Consider the following 23,264-nt stretch of genomic DNA (forward strand, 5'->3'; position numbering starts at 1 on the left):
ACAACCAAAACTCCACTTTCTGCGACAAAATAGTATTATATCTGTATTTTAAACGGGTCAATTCTCTGAGGCCACCAGATGACATTCGGCGCTTCAGCTCTGCCTCGGCACTTTTAATATACTCTTCCAGTTCCACTAGTTCTCGTACTTTTTTGGTGAATGAGGAATACTGTATGATCCGACCCCTAAGAACAGCCTTAAGTTCCTCCCAAGCCATGCCCACAGAGGATACTGAGGACCAGTTGGTCTCCATATAAACATTGATTTCAGACTTTAACATTTGTTGGAAATCAGAATTTTGCAAAAGGGATACATTAAAGCACCAACTATATGATTTATTTTTCTCTGTATGTGGCAACATCTCTAAACTCACCAGGGTGTGATCTGAGACTAAGATATTTCCCATTGAACATTCAACAACAGATGAAATGAGGGACTTAGATATCAAAAATAAATCTATTCTAGAATAAATCTTATGAACTGATGAAAAAAAATTATAGTCCCTACCAGATGGGTTCAAAAGTCACCAGATATCTGCAAGACCAAGATTTTTACACATCCTGTGAAGTGTCACTGTTGCTCTAGGTGGCTTACACACTTTTGCTTCACTATGATCAAGGACTGAGTCGATCAAAAGAGTCAAAAAAGTCTCCTCCCAAGATTATATCATGAGGGGTGCCAGCAGCATGCAACATCCCTTCAAGATCTATATAAAAAAAAGCCCTGATCATCAGCGTTAGGTGCGTAAATATTAGCCAAAATCAACCTTTGCCCCTGAATTTCAGCTAAAACAATAATGACTCTCCCTAATTTATCTTTAGTCTGTTTAAGACATTTTAATTGTAGATTTTTATTAATAAATATAATGACTCCCTTGCTCTTACTTGAGCCAGCACTAAAGAAAACATGTCCACCCCATATCTTCCCAATTTTTTCAGCTTCCTGTTGGGAGAGATGTGTTTCTTGAAGAAACACTATATCATATTTCTTACATTTAAGAAAAGTAATAACCTTCCTTCTTTTTATGGGGTGCCCCAACCCATTCACATTCCATGTGGAGAGAGATAGTACACTCATATTAACATTTGACATTTTGATATAGTAGAAAAAATAAATTGTGTGTCAAAAACAAAATTATACAGACCACATTCCCCATCAGTGAAACAATCAAACCCCGAACTTCCCCCCGAACAAAACAAACAGAAAAAAGAAAAATGTGCACATTAACCCCGCGCACAAAAGTGCCAACCGGTGACAATCCCTCTAAACTCAAAAGGTCCATGAACGCCATGACAACTTTGCCATCGGATTGCTCAATTGTGCCTCACAAATTTGTGAGGCAAAATTACATAACAGAAACTACTTTGTAAAATAAACCCCAGCCAATAGGAAGAATGAACACAAAGAACATGTAGATTAATTCACAGAACTGTCTCAAAGGTGTGATCTTCCACAAAACAAATTCCAGCTGATATAATACCATTCAGATTCCTCGGACAGACAAACGAATTTTCAGTGAGCCAGCTGTTATGGGTTCAGCGGATGACGTAATCATTCCAATGTCCCGTAAAAATACTCAACAAAACAGGAGGAATAAGCACGAAGAACGAACAGATGAATCCACAGCTGTTCCAAAGGAGTGTTATTCAATAGAACAAGCTCCAGCCACTAGGCGGAACCAGCACAAAAGAAACAAAACCAGCATCCCGGTTCCCCGGATGGTCGAGTCAATTCACTCGGAGGCCGCATAAAAGTATATACAATGACTTACTCAATCCGTCAACTTTATAAAAGACATCCTTTGTGTGAGCATGTAGATATTTTGCGGTCATCCATAGTGTCCACTCTCAAACTGGCCGGGAACTTCAATGCAAAAATAATCTTCCGTCAATGCAAAAGTTTCTTTAAGGAAAAGTGTTATTCACAAAACAAACTCCAGCCGCTCGGCGGAGCCAACGCAAAAAGAAAAAAGAAACTAAAATGACGCCCAGCTTCCTCAAAAGCCAGAGTAAGTACAGCAACTTGACCCACTCACGTGAGAAACACCCAATGGTTTACTCACCCATTGATTCTATAAAAGACATTGCCTGATTGGGACATGTAAATACTTTTCTACCGTCCTTCGTTTCTTTTCTCAGTTTGGCCGGAAACATCAGAGCAAAAGTGACCTTTCACTGATGTAAGAGTTTCTTACATTCCTTGAACCGATCGCGTTTCTCTCTTGTTGAACTTGCAAAGTCCAGGAACAAGAAAATATTATGGTTCTTCCAAGAAAGCTTCCCTTTGCTCCTCGCCTGGCGCAACATAAGATCTTTATCGGATGATCTCAGAGATTTGGCCAGGATCGATCAGGGCCTTTCTCCCTCAGCAAATCTGTGAGCTGGGACTCTGTGAGCTCGCTCGATTTCCAGTTCATGGCCTGTTATGTCAAGCAGACTTGGGAGAAGCTCATCTAGGAATTTCACCATATCTCTGCCCTCCTCATGCTCAGGAATTCCAACAATTAAAAACGTTATACCTGCGGCTTCTATTCTCAAGATCTTCAAGCTTTTCAAGAACATGTTCCAAATCAACTTTGGTCGTGGGAGGATTAGCGGTTAATTCCCTCTCCAAAGACTCCAGACAATCGATTCATCTCTCAACATCAGTCACTCTTGTAACTAACTCAGAGAATTTTATTTCCATCACCGTAATCGATCAGCGTATTACAGCGAGATCCTCCAAGTCAGCAAGAGCCTTCGTCAGCATCACCGACATGTTGGACAACTGATGTTGGATCTCCACTCCCACCGGCGCCATCCAAATCGAGTCCCCGGTCTGTAGGCCTGTCGGGGCTTTCATCCTGAACACGTAAGTGTCTTTTAATGTCTCCAGAGCCCGAGGATTTTGACTTCTTTGCCATGTTTTGCCTCAAAGAGCAAATGTGTAACTGGGTGTATCAAATTTCACCAGATTATAACATGAAAATTATAAAAAATTTAGCAAAGTGCGCAGAGCTTGTCGCTCATATGTCTGCTTCTTGCCTGGTGTCACGTGACCTCTCAAAAGATGCGTTTTTGAAGAAACACTATATCATATTTCTTAAGTTTAAGAAAAGAAATATCCTTCCTTCTTTTTATGGGGTGCCCCAACCCATTCACATTCCACGTGGAGAGGGACAATCCACTCATATTAACATTTGACATTTGACATATGAGAAAAAATAGATTGTGTGTCAAAAATACATTTATAAAGACCACATTCCACATTGGTGCAACAATCAAAACTCCGAACTTCCCCCAGAACCAAACAAACAGAAAAAAAATCCATGCGCATTAACCCCACGCACGACAGCGCCAACCGGCATCCATCCCTCTCAAACTCAAACAGTCCATGTATGTCTGCAAGAGTCCCCATGACAACTTTGCCGTCGGATTGCTCAAGTCCGGTGCTTCTGTAAAAATTTTGTGAAACAGAATTACACAGCAAAAAATAGTCTATAAAACAAACTCCAGTCCATAAACGGAATAAACACAAAAAACACGTAGATTCATTCACTTAACTGTCTCAAAGGTGTGTGTCTCCACAATACAAGCTCCTGCTGCTAGAGGAACCAGCACAAATAAAATAAATAAACAGGCCGTTCAGTTCGTCGGTCAGTCAAACTCACTACATTGCCCTGCAAGAAATATTCCACAAAACCAACTCCAGCCAACAGGAGGCATAAGCACCCAAAACGAGCAGTTCATCCACAAGAAGTCCCGAAGAAATGATTCTACACAAAACAAACTCCAGCTGCTTGGCCGAACCAGCACAAAGAGAAACAAAAAAGGTGCCCAGCTTCCTCGGACAGTCGAGTATGTTTAATGAGACAGGTCCACCAGGTGGCCACATGAGAAACACCAAATGGTTTACTCACTCCAATGTCTTTATGTAGGACAATGCTTGCTGTGGGCATGTATATACTTTGCGGCCATCCTTATTATCTATTCTCAGTTTGGCCCGAAACATCAGTGCAAAAGCGATCTTCCGTTGATGTAAGAGATTTTTGCATTCCTTGAATCGATCACATTTCTCTCTTGTTGAAGTCTGGGAACAAGAAAATGCTGTGGTTTTTCCAAGAAAGCTTTCTTTTGCTCCTTGCCTCACACAACACAAGACATTTATCGGATGATCTCAAGAATTTGGCCAGAATTGATCAGGGCCTGTCTCCTTCAGCGGATCTGTGAGCCGGGACTCTGTGAGCTCGCTCGATTTCCAGCTTATGGCTTGTTATGTTGAGCAGACTCAGGAAGAGTTCATCTAGGAATTTCACCATATCTTTGCCTTCTTCATGCTCAGGAATTCCAACAATTCGGATGTTGTTTTGCCTGCTATGATTCTCAAGATCTTCCAATTTTTCCCAAACGCTCTGCAAATCTACTTTGCAGCTAATTAGCAGCTAATTCCCTCTCCGATGACTCCAGATAATTGATTCGTCTCTCGACGTCTGACAATCTTGTAACCAACTCCATCTCCATCGCAGTAATCAATTGACCTATTACAGCAAGATCCTCCAAATCTGCAACGACTTTCATCAGCATTGCCGACACATTCATCAATTCATGCTGGATTTCTTTCAGTTCGCCATCCAAATTGAGTCCAGGTCTTTCAGCCTTTTCTCAGGGGAATCAGACCAAGCATGTAATTGTCTTTTAATATCTCCAGAGCCTGAGGATTTTAAATTGAGGACATACTGTCTTCCTAGAACAGTTAAGAATCAGGGTGTATCCAATCTCACTGGTTTATGACACAAATAGTAAAAAAAAAAAGTACGCAGAGGTCGCCGCTCACATGTCTGCTCCTCGCATGGCGTCACGTGACTCCCCAAATGGTTATAATTCTTGAACTGAATAAGATATTCCAAATTTGAGACACTTATGTAGGAAGTACATCTAAGGACACATTTAAAAAATTGTGCACCTCAGCCACTTGGTGGTGTTATACCAATGACAAACATAAAAATGTCTCTAACTACGGAACACTTGGTCCAATCGACTTGATATTTTGCAAGCAGTGTCTTTGTTCAAACTTTCATCAAGATTAATGAGGACAGTTGCATATCTTGAAAAAAGTGGCTGTCATCGACCAGTCAACTTTCAGCAGTTATTAGCCAGGGTTAAAAAAGGCTGATCAAAAACAAAACGTGGTAGGCCTATTTGTCACTTGGCCAAAGAGGTCTGTGCAAAATTTGATTAAAAAAAAAGAAATAATAATAATAATAAAAATTGTCACCGGGAGGTACTATCAAGTTTTATAAGCATGTAAATGGTTGTATTTACACCGGTGTTGCAGACACATGTTATTATCATATGATAGATCTATTATTTCTGAACAACTTTGTCTCAAGAACCATTGTTGTCAATAATTTTGTTCATTAAATATTTGAGATTATTTAAAAAAATTTACTTTTTCGAACTAGTCCAAAGCCAGAACCAAACCAGTGCAGAGAGATTCTTTTGAGTCCCGATATCAATAATTATCAAAAAAAGTTTGAACTGGTCGACGGTGACGCCATGTGAAGGGCAGACGTGTGAGAGACAGCGAGTTTTTCCCGAGTCTGCTCGACATAACAGGCCACAAGCTGGAAATCGAGCGAGCTCACAGAGTCCCAGCTCACAGATTTGCTGAGGGAGATTCTGGCCAGATTTCTGAGATCATCCGATAAAGATCTTGTGTTGTGCCAGGCGAGGAGCAAAGGGAAGCTTTCTTGGAAGAACCATAATATTTTCTTGTTCCCGGACTTTGCGAGTTCAACAAGAGAGAAACGCGATCGGTTCAAGGAATGTAAAAAACTCTTACATCAGCAAAAGATCTCGTTTGCTCTGATGTTTCCAGCCAAACTGAGAACAGAAACGAAGGTCGGTCGCAAAGTATTTACATGTCCCAATCAGGCAATGTCTTTTATTGAATCAATGGGTGAGTAAACCATTGGATGTTTCTCATGTGAGTGGGTCGACTTGCTGTACTTACTCTTGAGGAAGCTGGGCGACATTTTGGGTTTTTTGCATTGGCTCCACCGTGCGGCTGGAGCTTGTTTTGTGAATAACACTTTTCCTTAAAGAAACTTTTGCATTGATGAAAGATTACTTTTGCATTGAAGTTCCTGGCCAGTTTGAGAGTGGACACTACGGATGACCGCAAAATATCTACATGCTCACACAAAGGATGTCTTTTATAAAGTTGACGGATTGTGTAAGTCATGGTATATACTTTTATGCGGCCTCTGAGTGAATTGACTCGACCATCCGGGAAACCGGGATGCCGGTTTTGTTTCTTTTTGTATTGGTTCCACCTAGTGGCTGAAGCTTGCTCTATTGAATAACACTCCTTTGGAACAGTTGTGGATTAATCTGGTCATTCTTCGTGCTTATTCCTCCTGCTGGCTGTAGTTTGTTTTAAGTTTTTTTTACAGGACATTGGAATGATTACGTTATCCGCTGAACTCATAACAGCTGGCTCACGGAACACTCGTCTGTCTGTCCAAGGAATCTGAACGGTTTATATCGGCTGGAATTTGTTTTGTGGAAGATCACATCTTTGAGATAGTTCTGTGAATGAATCTACACATTCTTTGTGTTCATTCTTCCTATTTGCTGGGTTTATTTTACGAAGTATTTTCTGTTATGTAAAATTGAGCAATCCGATGGCAAAGTTGTCGCGGGGGCTCTCGTATGAGTACATGGACTCTTTGAGTTTAAAGGGATTGACGCCGGTTGGCGCTTTCGTGTGTGGGGTTAATGCGCATGTTTTTCTTTTTTCTATTTGTTTTGTTCGGGGGGGAAGTTCCGGGTTTTATTGTTGCATTGATGTTGAAATGTGGTCTTCATAATTTTGTTTTTGGCACACAATTTATTTTTTCTATTATATCAAAATATCGGATGTTGGTATGAGTGTACTATCTCTCTCCACGTGGAATGTGAATGGGTTGGGGCACCCCATAAAAAGAAGGAAGGTTATTTATTTTCTTAAACGTAAGAAATATGATATAGTGTTTCTTCAAGAAGTGCATCTTTCCCCGCAGGAAGCTGAAAAATTGGGAAGATATGGGGTGGACATGTTTTCTTTAGTGTTGGCTCAAGTAAGAGCAAGGGAGTCATTATATTGGTAAATAAACATTTACAATTCAAATTTCTCAAACAGTTTAATGATAAATTAGGACGAGTCATTATTGTTTTAGCAGAAATTCAGGGGCAAAGTCTGATTTTGGCTAATATTTACACACCTAACACTGATGATCAGGGCTTTTTTATAGATCTTGAAGGGATGTTGCAAGCTGCTGGCACCCCTCATGATATAATATTGGGAGGAGACTTTAATTTTTGATGGACTCAGTCCTTGATCATAGTGAAGCAAAAGTGTGTAAGCCCCCTAGAGCAACATTGATGCTTTACAGGATGTGTAAAAATCTTGGTCTTACAGATATTTGGAGACTTTTGAACCCATCTGGTAGAGACTATAAATTGTTTTCATCAGTCCATAAGATTTATTCTAGATTTATTATTTTTTTTTTTTTGATATCCAAATCCCTTATTTCATCTGTTGTTGATTGCTCAATTGGAAATATCTTAGTCTCGGATCACGCCCTGGTGAGTTTAGAGGTGTTCCACATATAGAGAAAAAGAAATCATATCGTTGGCGCCTTAATATGTCCCTTTTGCAAAATGTTGATTTCCAACAAATGTCAAAGACTGAAATCAGTGTTTATATGGAGACCAACTGGTCCTCGGTATCCTCTGTGGGCGTGGCTTGGGAGGCACTTAAGGCGGTTCTTAGGGGTCGTATCATACAGTATGCTTCATTCATCAAAAATCCAAAGCACGAGAATTCGTGGAGTTGGAAGGAAATATTAAAAGTGCAGAGGCACAGCTGAAGCGCCATATGTCATCTGATGGCCTCAGAGAATTGACCCAATTGAAATATAGATATAATACTATTTTGTCACAGAAAGTGGAGTTTTGGTTATTCAGGGCAAGACAGTCATACTTTGAGTCGGGGGACAAAGCAGGGAAGCTTTTGGCTAGATATATAAAGCAGAGAGAGTCTTTTTCTACCATTCCCTCAGTGAAATCTGCAGGTGGTGACATTTTTTCCTCAGCCATTGATAGTAATAATGCCTTTAAAGGATTCTATCTTGATCTTTATAGTTCCACGTCTTCGTCTACTGATAAAGATATTAGAAAATTTGTGGAACCATTAGAACTTCCTAAACTGATGACTGAGCAAAAAAAAAAAAAAACACTCTTGATTCTGAGATAACCTTGGAGGAGCTTGACGATGTAATTAAGTCCCTACCTACAGGCAAGGCTCCGGGGCCAGATGGTTTTGTCGCTGATTTTTTTAGATCCTATGCTACAGAACTGGCTCCACTTTTGTTAGAAGTTTATACTGAATCATTAAAGAATGGAAAGCTTCCTCCAACCATGACACAAGCTCGGATCAGTCTGATTCTTAAAAAAGACAAAGATCCAAGCGAGTGTAAAAGTTACTGTCCAATCTCCCTGATCCAACTAGATGTAAAAATATTGTCAAAAATTTTGGCTAAATGATTAAGGTTATGACATCTCTTATACATATAGATCAGGTGGGATTTATTCAGGGCCGCAGCTCTTCTGATAACATCAGGCGTCTCATCAATATCATGTGGTCAGTAGCGAATGATCAGTCTCCGGTCGCTGCCATCTCACTTGACGCCGAAAAGGCGATTGATATGGTAGAATGGGATTATCTTTTTAAGATTTTGGAAATGTATGGGTTTGGGAGTACATTTATTGGTTGGATTAAGTTACTTTATAAACACCCTGTAGCAGCGGTACAAACAAATTGATTAATTTCAGATTATTTTACTCTGAATAGATTGCCCTCTTGCCCTGGAACCATTAGCAGCTGCGATAAGAAAGGAGAATGATTTTCCAGGGGTGATTGCAGGAGGTGTGGCGCATAAGCTTCTGCTTTACGCAGATGATATTTTATTATTCATCTCTGACCCCACTAGATCTATGCCTTGCCTCCACAGAATTATTAATTCATTTTACAAGTTCTCAGGATACAAAGTCAATTGGTCTAAATCCGAAGCTTTGGCTTTGACAGCTTACTGTCCATTAATGACCTTTCAGCCGGGCGCCTTCCAGTGGCCCAAACAGGGCATTAAGTATTTGGGAATTTTATTCCCAGCAAATTTGTCTGCTTTAGTCAGAGTTCATTTTGATCCCTTAATAAAAATATTTTTGAATGATGTGGACAGATGGGCTTCATTACACATCGATGATTAATGTAAATTACAAGGTTAATGTAATTCAAATGAATTGTATTCCAAAATTCAACTACCTGTTACAATCTCTCCCTATAGATGTCCCCCTCTCTTATTTCAAGCAATTTGATGGCATAGCAAAGTCCTTCATTTGGAATGGTAAGCGTGCCAGGTTAAATTTCAATAAGTTACATAGGCCGATTGACAAAGGTGGGTTAGGCCTACCCAAGATTTTGGTCTATTATTATGCGTTCGGTCTCAGACATTTGGCTCATTGGTCGCTTCCACCTGAGAGAGCCCCTCCCTGGTTTTGTATTGAAAAGGAAGCTCTTGCCCCTATCTCGCCTCTGCATAGCCTTTTGATAAAATTAATCGGAGAAGTTAAGTCACACCCCGTTATTTTGCATTTACAGTCGATATGGACAAAAGTGTTCAGAGTGTTTAATTTGGATATTTATTTTAACATCATATGGCTGAACCCTAAACTATGCATTAATAAGTCCCCTTTCTGTTGGTCAGATTGGATTGTGAGGGGGGTTAATACACTCGGTGACCTGTATGAGAATGGAGTATTGAGACCTTTTGAAAATTTGGTTCAAAATTTTGGGATTCCCAGATCTCAATTTTATAAGTATTTACAGCTGCGCCACCTACTCTGCACTGTTTTTGGGAGTGGCACGCACCCCCCTAGTGCGGCAGATGATTAGATGGGAGTGGTGATTACTGCTTTTGGAAAAGGTCATGAGGCATCCATGTATTACTCCCTGCTAATTCAGAGTCTGAGGGAGGGAGCTTTAAATTCCCTCAAAAGATTATGGGAGGAAGATTTACATTTGTTAAGGAGGGAGTGTGGGCTAGGATTCTTAAAAACATCAAGTCTGCATCTAGAGATGCAAGGGTGCGCCTTATGCAATTTAAGATTCTACATAGATTTTATTGGACCCATTCTAAATTGTATATGCTTTGTCTTAAGGACACACCCACCTGCTGGTGATGTCATTTAGAAGATGGAGACACCACTCATGTTTTTTAGGGTTGTCGTAAAATACAGGAGTTCTGGTTGAGAGTCCAGAATTTTATGGCCGACGTATTGGGTACTCGGATCTCTTTTTGCCCCAGGCTCTGTATTTTGGGTGATGGGGCAGTCATTGATGTAGGAGATAAGTACATAAAGTATTGGATCCTGGCCGGTGTTATGGTGGGCAGACAGGTTATCCTTAAAGGATGGAAGTCAGCTGGAGCCCCCTTGTTTCGTGAGTGGTGCAAGGAGATGGGCAGGGTGGCAGCTTGGAAAGAGTTGTCATATAGAAGGCTAGGCAACATGGATATGTTCATCAGGAGGTGGGGCAGCTATTTGGCCTTTTTGGAGGGCTCTCGGGGAGGGGCAGTGGAGGGAGACATGTTGTTTTAAATGTGTATGTTGTAGCCTTTTTGTTTTTGAACATATACTTTTTTAAAATGTATTTCTAAATATTTTCTTCTGTTTTATTGTTTGTTTGTGTGTCTTTGTCAATTGTATTTGACCACTGGGGTATCTGTTTGTGTTGGGTGGTGGGGTGGGGTGGTTAATGTTCGGGAGGAAGGGTTGTAAATAATATAATGTGATTCCAAATATTCTAAAAACTTTTTAGATATATATATAAACTTTTAATAAAAAATAAAATAAAAAAAAAGTTTGAACTTTCGATTAATTCAACATTAAGCCAAAATGTACAAAGTGGGCAGGTCAATTTTAGGACACAGAAAAATGTTGCACCTCTGCCTCTTGGTGGCATTGTAACAATCAGGAATGTAAAAAATGCATATATGTGCTACCTAAACTGATGGTTCTAAAAATTCAGGCACTTTTTCATTATTTTAGGTGCTAACGGTAATACTTAATATCTGCTGCATATGTGCTAAAAGGCCCTTAAACGCTTGAACCCTGTTAATAGCTGCTTGCAGTCTTATTAAAGGTGGCATTTTGCAAAAGTTTTCCAAAATGTGAGCGTTATATCCCACTCTACGATTGGTACGAGTGCTGCTCGTTAAAACTGATTGTGTTCACTGTGAATGCATGAATATCAAGATGTTTTGCTCTTGGCTCGTTTTCGTTCTGAAAGCTGAAGACATCTCCCTTTCCCTGCCTGCGATACTCCTTCAGCGACTTCCATGGAACCACACGAGGGAGGCGTGTGTGGACGGGGAATAGAGCATGGAGATTTGAGGAGGGTTTGTCACCCTTGTATGCCTCCTCTCCTCCATATATCAAGCGGCTTCGTCCGTTCTGTACAAGAGCTTTGACTGCCTATGCAGAGCCCTCATTGACACAGCACTCGCCGAGTTTGATTGTTTATTGTGAGCACTTACAAATTTGAAACGCTTTGCTCTCAGCTCCCTTTCATTCTGAAAGGCGAAGTCGGTCCCCTCTCCTTATTCCATTTTCCTTCTGTAGCTCCAAGAGGGATTGCACAGGGGTGGCATGTAAGAATGAGATGGAGAGCACAGAGAGTTTGAGGATGTTTATCACTGGCTTGGACCTTGCATCGCTCCTCTTCTCCATTAAAAGAGGCTCTGCCTGCCCAGAGATTATAATGAGAGACAGAGACTGAAACAGACCAATAGTGCTTGGAGAAACACTTTTAAATATGCAGTTATGAACTTGTAAGATACATTGTCATCTTTCACTTGAAAAGCAACTGAGGCCCTAATCTGTGAACCATTACCCACCCTCAGAGGCCTATAGGGACTTTTCTAAGAATCATAAATAATATGAGCTATGAGGAATTAGACGGATTTGGTGGGAAAAAGCCTGATGCCTCCATTCATCAGTCTGTGGTATTTAATAATGGAGCAACCAATGATTTTTCCAACATGAGATGGCATAAAATAGCTGTACTGTGTTCAGCAGACTTTTGCGGCTCACTCACCCACTTTCACAGGGGTAAAATAAATCTGCTCAATTACTGTACCACAAATCCATTTTTCACCACTAAGGATATTATTATTTCATTTAGGACTTGTTCATGCATCATAGATTATTTAATTTTCCTCATTCAATAAGGAGAAGTGCAGTTTTTCCTTTTCTCCACTGGGTTCCTTGAAGAAGTATGCTTGTGATTATGTGACTCTGGTCCCATGCAGAAAAGATATACTTGAAGTTATTGTGACTCACAATAATTAAAAATAAAGAAAGACTTTACCTTAATGTTTTTAATGTTTTTATTTGATTTTTTATATATGTATATATTATACACTAGTGGCCAAAAGTTTGGAATAATGTACAGATTTTGCTCTTATGGAAAGAAATTGGTACTTTTATTCACCAAAGTGGCATTCAACTGATAACAATGTATAGTCAGGACATTAATAATGTGTTTGATATAATGGCAAGTGATTTCCTAGTACCAAATTAGCAATTTATCATGATTACTCATAAGGTGTTGGAGTGATGGCTGCTGGAAATGGGGTCTGTCTAGATTTGATAAGATTTTGACAAATAGTGATGGTGCGGTTTTTTACATCAGTAATGTCCTGACTATACTTTGTGATCAGTTGAATGCCACTTTGGTAAATTAAAGTACAAATTTCTTTCCGAAACAGCAAAATCTGTACATAATTCCAAACTTTTGGCCTCCAGTGTATTAGATAGATAGATAGATAGATATACACACAGACACACACACACACACACTCACACATACACATGTTGGTGCGGCTATCCTTATGAGGATTCTCCACAGACATAATGATTTTTATAATGTAAGAACTATAGATTCTATCCCCTACCCCTAAACCTAACCCTCACAAAAAACGTTCTGCATTTTACATTTAAAAAAAAAAAAAAACAAAAAAAAAAACTTCGTTTAGTATGATTTTTTAAGTGATTTGAATTATGGGGACACTAGAAATGTCCTCATAAACCACATTTATAGCATAATATCCTTGTAATTACCAGTTTGTAACCTAAAAAATTGTCCTCGTTAACCACCCAACACCCCCCCCCCCCCCCCCACCCCCACACACACACACACACACACACACAAACAGAACCTCTGGCATCTTATAGACCTGAACTTGTAGCCTCTTTCTCAACTGGTGATCAATAGAAACTGAATTCTTGGTTCCCGCAAGACAATTTGAAAAACACTTAAATTCTAGGGAAGACTGAAAATTGGATAAAGTTTACCTTTTCAAGCAATACAACCCTTCAAAAATCAGGTTAAAGCTTATGTGAGGGCAAAGATTGGTTTTGTTATTTCTTATCTAACAATACAAGTCTTGGATAATTTAATCATTGTGATTCATGTGGTTCATGAGCTGTGGATATCACAGAAGTCAAGAGCAAGATGTGCATAAATATCATCCCTCATTGTAGATACAGTATGGTGTTTACTGATTATGTATTCTATGGTGTTGTACCAAAATCACACTGTACTTTTAGATAAAGAGTGGACTGTGTAAGCCGTTATTAGCTGGTTATAGCATGTTGATGTGCTACTGGTCCATCTGAAGGAGAAACCATGGAAGTAGAAGACTGGCCTATAGCACATACAAAAAGAAACTTGCTAACTGTATGAATCCAGTTTGTATAAAATCATAGTAAAACATGAGAAATGTGACTTTTATTATTATTTTATTATTATCATTATTATTATTGACTAAAATATTTCTTGGCAGACATTAAAACAATGTTTCTGAAATGTTTTAGCAGTGTAAATCAGGATGGAGCCGATCAGAGTTCAATATGTTCTTCAAAACCAAATGTCATTGCTACTCTAATTCTAACTAATTGTGGGGTGCTCTCAATCAGAAGGCTGCAGCCTCGTTAGGCTAGATATCTCAGCTTCCAGGTCATCAAGCATGGTCAAAGTCCATCTCAATTGTGAGGACCCTTGGAAGGTCGACTTGTTCTGCAGCCTTCCCCTGCATTCCAAATGGGATAAATCTGCCTCTGAAGAGCACTTCGAAGGGGGAACGATTGTGGCTGCCATGTTGAAGGGTCGTTCCAAACCGAAGGGCTCATAAATAGCTGCTTCGAAGAGCACTTCAAAAGGGGCATTTCGGTAGGGTTGAATTGATGAACACTTCACTGCCAAGCGGACCAGAACCGGACCATGTCATAAATCTACAGGTTTGTTGTAATTAAATCTCTAAACACTCTCTGGTTCTATAAACACAAATCTGTGGTTTATAAAGGCTTTTAATTATTATAATGAAGGTTTTAAAAAAAAAAAAAAAAACATTTAAATCTCTGGCATTCTATTTGAAACTGGCTTTTGTATGTGTTATTTTCCTGTAAATTCGTTTGATCTATTATTTTAATGAACTTGAAATAAAAGAGATATACACAGTGGCATTTTATTTATTTAATTATTGAACGTATGTACTGTCTGTATAATTTGAATACTGGTTAATTTTTTTGTTTCATATTTTTTTAAATAAAACAAATATTTAAACATGAAGCTTATATTTCTTCATAAAGTCTAAAAGTTTTAAAGCATTTCATTTTGGTTTGTATTATGAAAATAGTTTATAGTAAGGCAAAATCATGTGTAAATATTTCTGCTGGTGATGTTCATTAGCGTCATCCTTTGTGCGACGGCAGTGGCTCCTTTGGCTTGGATAGATGATGCTGAAGTGCGTTCTGAATGACTTATATTTTTGAGCCCTACACCCTTAAAACCCTCCTAAGCTCCCACTCTGGAGGGAAAACCCTCTGAAGGGATTAGGGCATAGGCATGAGCCCTTTGGAATGGAAAGCATCCATTCGTTTGCCATATTTTGGAGGATGCATCAGGTGTATCCTTCTTGGCCTTCAGACACCCACACTGTAAAACATTTAAAGTTGGTTAAATTTAGAAACGAAAGTTCACCTGCTGTCTTAAAAACGTGCATAAACTCAACTCAAATAGTTACGTTTTACAAGTTATTTAACTAATGATCATTTGTTGTTTCAACTTGATACTCTGTGTTAAAACAACTTACTATGTTACATTATCAATTCAAGAAAACTCACTTTATCTGGTCAAATAAACATACAATTCCTCACTATTTAGATAACTTAAACTATATTCATATCAATTGCCATTTTAGGTTAACAACACTAATGTTTTTAAATTGTTTCTTCATTTATTTCTCATCTTGACTAATAACGGCAAGTTTGCCAGTTTCCTTATTTACATTAAATGAACTTACAACTTATCTGCTCAAAAATATACAATTTATTTGAACAAGAACAATGTTACACAAGCTTTAACACTGGCTTGGGAATTCATTCCTAGTAGGACAACAGGTTCTAATAAAGACTGGTTGTAAAAACATCCATTTCATCAAAATAATATCCAGGTTTCTCCAATGTTTTACAGAACTGTCACATTCGCAGAGCACAGTCAATGTGCTGAACTTTTCAACACACAAGAAAGTGGCAACGTTAATACATTTTTAATTGTTATTAAAACATTACACAAATTAAAAAATACAAGCTCACCTCCTCGCCGCCTTTGTGCTACTCAACAGAAATTCAGCTACTCCAGCTTACTCAAAAAGGCGGCAACTTCTCTGTATTTCCCGCTCAGTATCACCCCTCCTCCTCCCCCTTCCCTCTTTTCAACTTATAACTTACAGACAATGGGTTACTTTAAGTTTAATTTTTTGAAAATGTATAAACTTGAGTCCAGTATCCAAAACTTGTCATGACAGTTGGAGTTAAAGATAAGAAATAAGTTAACATAACTTAATAGGGCTATCATGTTTTACAGCGCACAATCCTTTGCACATGTCCCAAATAATTGTAAAAAAGTTTGGAAAACTAGTCGCTAGCCATGGAGGTGGAAAACTTTATGATACAGCTTACGTTTTTCTCTCTCGCGCTTCTAGTTTTTATTTGCATTTGCAGCAATGACAATATGTAGTTAGACAAAACAACAAATTACAAGATACAAAGCACTAAAAAATAAAATAAATAAATAAATAAAATAATAATAATAATAATAATAATAATAATAAAGGGCAATTACATGAATTTTAAAAGCTTTAAAAAAATTGTTTTTTTTAGTTTTTACAAGTCTAGGGTTCAGTTTTTTCATTATTTAAATTATTTAAATATAAATTCTAAGATCAGAGTAGCAAAATGTATTATATAAAGGCTTTTATGAGTGACTGTAGCTTTGTGAATAACAATTTTGTCTAAATTGATTGAGAGATTAAGGACATATTTCTCGTTTTCCTAAGTATATGGGTTTCCTAAACAAAGTAAAATATCACATGGTTCTAAGCATATGGTTTGCCATGTGCACTTACTAGACTGTCTCATTCTAGCACTGAATGCTGAGGAGGAGTCTAGCCTATAGCCTCAGAAGATCTGGTCGAGGAAGGACACAGCCTAACTAGGCTGCAGCCTTTCTGTTTGAGAAGCAACCATGGTATTTAAACTTAAAATATATTTTTGAGTATTGTGCATAATTATAAATTTATAAAATGAAATGTAAGCTCATTATTATTTACTACTATTATAATACTGTTATTATTATTACTATTCTTCTTATTTGCGTCACATGCATGATTTGTGATATTATTTGCTTTTCAAAGCGAATAATTTAGCTCGGTGTGGAGTGAGAATACCAGGAACATTAACCAGCTCCCACTTCACATGGGGAGTTTCTGATGTTGCTAATCAGCTGAAATGAATCACAACAACACTTTCTTATAGAAGGCTTGAGGCAGTGCAGCTCTTTTTATTAGGCCTCTATTCTCCTTGTGTTCTGTTCGTCCGTCTGCTTGCACACGAGGAGAGGTGGCTGTCACACTGTCTGATTAATGACCCGTCTGAACCACGTCCAGCCACATTAGGGCCCTATGTATCTAGCAGAGTGCGCATGGGGCAAGGGGCTTTGTTCTGGGAGGAAATGCTGTCAGCACCCTACCACCGTTTGCCCATGAAAAGATAAAGATTTACTGTCATCAGAGGCCAGATTAAAGCGCACAATGCCGACATTGACTTTTACCAAAAAATTCACATTTTGGGGAAACTCATTCCAGAGCCGACTGAGATATGATCAGCTTATTTGAAAAGGGATAATATGGAATCTTCTCCCAGAATGAACTTTAAAGAAGTAAATTGTAAATATTGATTTCTGAAATGAACTGTCAATCTCAGTTGTGCCAGATTATTCCTATCATCCAGCTCATCCCCTGGTGACAATTAATTCAAAACTGCTGACAAAGTGGAGTGTATAGGATTTCTGTTAGATGCAGTCAGCCTGCCTTAACTAGAGCCGGTAATGGCTGTTCAGTTTTATCAGATAACGGAGATCTCATCAGAGGCGAAAAATGAAATGAACTGTGACTTGGAATCAGGATCCCTGCTCTTATCCCAGCAAAATTCATCCAAGCGAGGCTGAGAGCTTTCCATTATTTCAGGTCACTTCATTATGGAAAGGCACATAGGACCCAATTGCTGCAAACAAAGTGGGCCTTTTCTGGCTTACCCAGGGGTCGAGTGTGAGGGGCAGTTTGACAGGCTGTCGTGTCTAGCATTATCCTATTACAACTTAAGAGGAATGGTGAAAGGCAGCAAATCTCAACCATTTGTTTGTTATCCTTCCGTACTCGAGTCTACATTTTCATTGTAGCATGTGGCCTCTTTGACCTTTTTGCTCACAAACGTAAAACATAATCGTTTTCTCATTTTCCAATTGTTTTGACATTATTTTCTTTCTCTTTGTATGTCCCAGATGTCTTTGCTGCTCTTGGAAAAAAGAGGAACAGAGGAACATCTTTCAATGTAGGGAGTCCAAAAGGTTTAGTGTTTACATTGTGTTTAGTTCATTCAGAATATTGCAATATTCTGTAATAAACAGTTATTTTATTAAAATAACTGAAATTAAAGAACCATTTAAAGAATATTTTTTATTCTCTATTTATTAACAAATTGTAGAACATGAAAAAAAAAATTCACAACTTCTATAGATTAAAAGTTATATCAAACACCACAAAACCTATTGTTACAATAAATGATATTAAATGGAGTGAATTAACTCCAGATGATGTTTCTTTGTATGTCATTAACTTGTTGTCACGCCCCCATCGGTTTCCCCATCTCCAGCAATCAGCCACGCCTGTTCCCAATCTCCTCATCAAAGACTCTATATATACTCACCTCATTCACTCAGTCTTTGAGTCTTATCTCAGATCGCACTGCTTACCAGTGTTGTATAACATAGCCATTAATCATACTTAAGTAAAAATAATGATACCCTCATGAAAATTGACTCAAGTTTTTACTAGAAAGTAAAAAAAAGTAAAGTAGCTCATGAGAAAAATACTTAAGTTAAAGTATTAAAGTAACTGATTTTAAATTTGCCTAAGTATCAAAAGTACAAGTAAATCGCATAGATTATGGAACAGCTAATTAAACCCATGGCGACTTATTTGATTGGCGGTGCTTATCATTTACTCAATCTGATGCCATCCCAGATGTGTATGACTTTTTTTCTTCTGCTGAACACAAATGAAGATTTTTAGAAGAATATCTCAGCTCTGTCCATACACTACAAGTGAATGGTTACCAGAACTTTGAAGCACCATAAAGGAGATAAAGGCAACATTAAAGTAATCCATATGACTCCGGTGGTTTAATCAATGTCTTCTGAAGAGATCCAGTTGGTTTAGTGTGAGAACAGTCCAAAATATAACTCCTTTTTCACTGTACATGTTGCCATTGCAGTATTAAGGCAAGATCATGATTTCAAGTTCGTTTACACTTCATAGTGTTTGACGCTTGTGCAGAGCACTAGATGGTGCTATAGGAAGTGTAATCGAGCTTGAAATAATGATTGCCAAGAAGACTACTGTCAATATGTACAGTGAAAAAGGAGTTATATTTTGGTCTGTTCTATCCCAAAACCAACTGGACTGCTTCTAAAGACATTGATTAAATCACTGGAGTTCCCTATCTGTCACTCACTCGATGTTATGTCGATGTAGTGACACTAAGTGTCACTCTTGGGAGCCCCAAACACCTCTGCTTTTTTTTAAAAAGGCCAATGAGAATTGGCGAGTGGAATTTGCATGTCACTCCCCTGGACATACGGGTATAAAAGGAGCCCCCTTTCCTTTCTTCCTGGAAGTGAATGAGGAGCTGACAAAATCGTGGGAGGCACCTTTTACTGCCCGGTCCCGGTCTTTCAGCTCCCCCGCTCTCGCTACCCTCGATGGCGGAGCAACCAGGGGGTATTCAGTGATCCCCCAGGTGGATAAGGCGCTCGTGGTGCACCTGTGTCCGCAGAGCGCCGCCACCTGGTGTGGGTGCCCAAAACTCCCTTCCAGGGCCTGTAGGTTTACGTCGTCCCTGACGGCTAGAGCCTACGGTGCCACTGGACAAGCCGCCTCCGCCCTGCATGCCATGGCTCTCCTGCAAGTACACCAAGCCAAGGCGCTAAAAGAACTGCACGAGGGTAGTTCTGACCCGGGATTGATGCAGGAACTGCGCTCGGCGACTGACCTCGCTCTCCGGGTGACAAAGGTCATGGCGCGGTCTCTCGGGCAGGCGATGTCCACCCTGGTGGTCCAGGAGCACCACATTTGGCTCAACTTGGTTGAGATGCGTGAGGCTGACAAGGCACGGTTCTTTAATGCCCCCATCTCCCAGGTTGGCCTATTTAGCGACACCGTCGAGGACTTTGCCCAGCAGTTCTCAGTGGTGAAGCAGCAGATGGAGGCCATACAGCACATCCTGCCCTGGCGCGGCTCAAGACCCCACACCCCGTCTGCTCATCGCCAAGGGCGTCCTCCTGCAACTACAACATCGGCTCTGCCGCAGCCCGCCCCCGTGGCCTGGCCCCGGTGTGGAGCCCAGCGCAGGAAGCAGATGCCACCCGTCTCACAGCCGGCCGCCAAGAACCTGAGGAAGGCTTCGAAGCGCCCCTGAGACGGCCGACCCAGGGGCAAGGAGACCCACTTCTCCGGAGCTGGTGAGCAGACCAAGAAGTTGAGAAAATGATCGATTATCTGGAGTTATCGGAAAGGGAATTATCCACTAATCCGCTCGCGTCCAAAACAGACTTGGAACACATTTTGGAAAAATTGGAAGATTTCGAAAATAGCAACCGAAGGAACAATATACGGTTTGTTGGAATTCCTGAGCGTGAAGAGGGTAGAGATATGGTGAAATTCCTGGATGAGCTCTTCCTGAGTCTGCTCGACATAACAGGCCATAAACTGGAAATCGAGCGAGCTCACAGAGTACCGTTCGCTGATCTGCTGAGGGAGACAGACCCGGATCAATTCTGGCCAAATTTCTGAGATCATCCGATAAAGATCTTGTGTTATGCCAGGCGAGGAACAAAGGAAAACTTTCTTGGGAGAATCACAATATTTTCTTGTTCCCGGACTTGCGAATTCTACAAGAGAGAAATGCGATCGGTTCAAGGAATGTAAGAAACTCTTACATCAATGGAGATCTCTTTTGCACTGATGTTTCCGGCCAAACTGAGAATAGATACCAAGGACGGTCGCAAAGAATTTTATGCCCCAGGAAGGCACTGACCTTCATAGAATCTATGGGTGAGTAATCCATTGGGCGTTTCTTATATGAGTGGACTGACTCACTGTATATAACTCGACTGTCTAAGGAAGCTGGGTGCCATTTTTGTTTCTTTTTGCGTTGGCCTAGTGGATGGAGTTTGTTTTGTGGCATGACACTCCAAGAAACTTTAGCATTGACGGAAGATCACTTTTACATTGAAGTTCCCGGCTAGATTGAGAATGGAAACTATGGACGACCGCAAAATATCTACATGCTCACAAAGAGGGCGTCTTTTATAAAGTTGATGGACTGTGTAAGTCATGGTGTATTTTTTTTTACGTGGCCTCCGAGTGAATTTGACTCGTTCAATAAACACTTGATCATCTGAGGAACCGTGATGCCTATTTTGTTTCTTTTTGTGCAGGTTCCACCTAGCGGCTGGAGTTTGTTTTGTGGAATAACACTGCTTTGGGACAGTTGTGGATGAATCTGTTCGTTCTTTGTGCTTATGCCTCCTGTTGGCTGGAGTTTGTTTTATGGAGTATTTTTAAGGGACATTAGAATGATTACGTCATCTGCTGAACTCATAACAGCCAACTCACTGATCACTTGGTTGTCTGTCCGAGGAAACTGAATGGTTTGATATCAGCTGGAAGTGGTTTTGTGGAGGAACACACCTTCAAGACAGTTCTGTGAATGAATCTACATGTTCTTTGTGTTTATTCTGACTGTTGGCTGGGGTCTGTTTTACAAAGTATTTTCTGTTATGTAATTTTAAAAATGTAATTTGGTGCAGAAGCACCGGACTTGAATAATCCGAAGGCAAAGTTGTCACGGGGGTACTTGTATGTGTACATGGACCTTTTGAGTTTAGAGGGGTTGGCGCTGTCGTGCGCAGGGTTAATGCGCAAATTTTTCTTTTTTCTGTTTGTTTTGTTCGGGGGGGAAGTTCGGGGTTCGATTGTTGCACTAATGGGGAATGTGGTCTGTATAATCTTGTTTTTGACACACAATTTATTTTTTTATTATATCAATATGTCAAATGTTAATATGAGTAGGTTATCTCTCTCCACATGGAATGTGAATGGATTGGGGCACCCCATAAAAAGAAGGAATGTTATTTCTTTTCTTAAGCATAAGAAATATGATATAGTGTTTCTTCAAGAAACGCATCTTTCTGCAGGAAGCTGAAAAATATGGGAAGAAGAGCAGGGAGTCATTATACTGATAATAAACATCTATATTTTCAAATGTCTTAAACAGAGTAAAGATAAATTAGGAAGAGTTATTATGGTTTTAGGAGAAATTCAGGGGCAAAGGTTGATTTTGATGAAGATCTACTGATGAAGATATTAGAAACTTTGTGGAACCATTAGAACTCCCTAAATTGACGACTGAGCAAAAAAAATTCTCTTGATTCTGAGATAAACTTGGAGGAGCTTGACGAGGTAATTAAGGCCTTGCCTACAGGCACGGCTCCGGGGCCAGACGGTTTTGCTGCTGAAATTTTTAGATCTTATGCTACAGAATTGGCTCCACTTTTGTTAAAAGTTTATACGGACTCATTAAAGAATGGAAAGCTTCCTCCAACCATGATGCAAGCCCGGATCAGTCTGATTCTTAAAAAGGACAAAGATCCAAGTGAGTGTAAGAATTACCATCCAATTTCCCTGATCCAGCTAGATGTAAAAATATTGGCAACAATTCTGGCTAACCAATTAAGTTATGACATCTCTTATACATATAGATCAGGTGGTGTTTGTTCGGGGCTGCAGCTCTTCTGATAACATCAGGTGTTTCATCAGTATCATGCGGTCAGTGGCGAATGATCAGACTCCGGTCGCTGCCATCTCACTTGATGCCGAAAAGGCATTTGATTTGCTAGAATGGGATTATCTTTTGAAGATTTTGGAAATATACGGGTTCGGGAGTACATTAATTGGTTGGATTAAGTTACTTTATAGACACCCGGTAGTGGCGGTACAAACAAATGGACTAATTTCAGATTATTTTACTTTGAATAGGGGCACTCGGCAGGGTTGCCCTCTTTCCCCATTATTGTTTTATTGTCTTGCCCTGGAACCATAAGCAGCAACGATAAGAAAGTAGGATGATTTTCCAGGGGTGGTTGCGGGTTATAGAGTCAATTGGTCTAAATCCAAAGCTTTGGCTCTGACAGCATACTGCCCAGTAACGGCTTCCCAGCCGGGTGCTTTCCAGTGGCCCAAACAGGGCATGAAATATTTGGGCATTTTATTTCCAGCAAAATTGTGGATTTAGTTGGAGTTAATTTTGACCCCTTAATAAAAACATTTTTGAGCGATGTGGACAGGTGGGCTTCATTACATTTATCTATGATTGGGAAAGTTAATGTTATTAAAATGAATTGTATTCCAAAATTCAAAATTCAATTACTTGCTGCAGTCTCTCCCTGTAGACAAATTGCTTGAAGTAAGAGAGGGGCTCTTACTTTTGATAGTTTGATAGCAT

Source organism: Myxocyprinus asiaticus, chromosome 15 (genome assembly GCF_019703515.2).
Source record: "Myxocyprinus asiaticus isolate MX2 ecotype Aquarium Trade chromosome 15, UBuf_Myxa_2, whole genome shotgun sequence".
NCBI lineage: Eukaryota > Metazoa > Chordata > Actinopteri > Cypriniformes > Catostomidae > Myxocyprinus > Myxocyprinus asiaticus.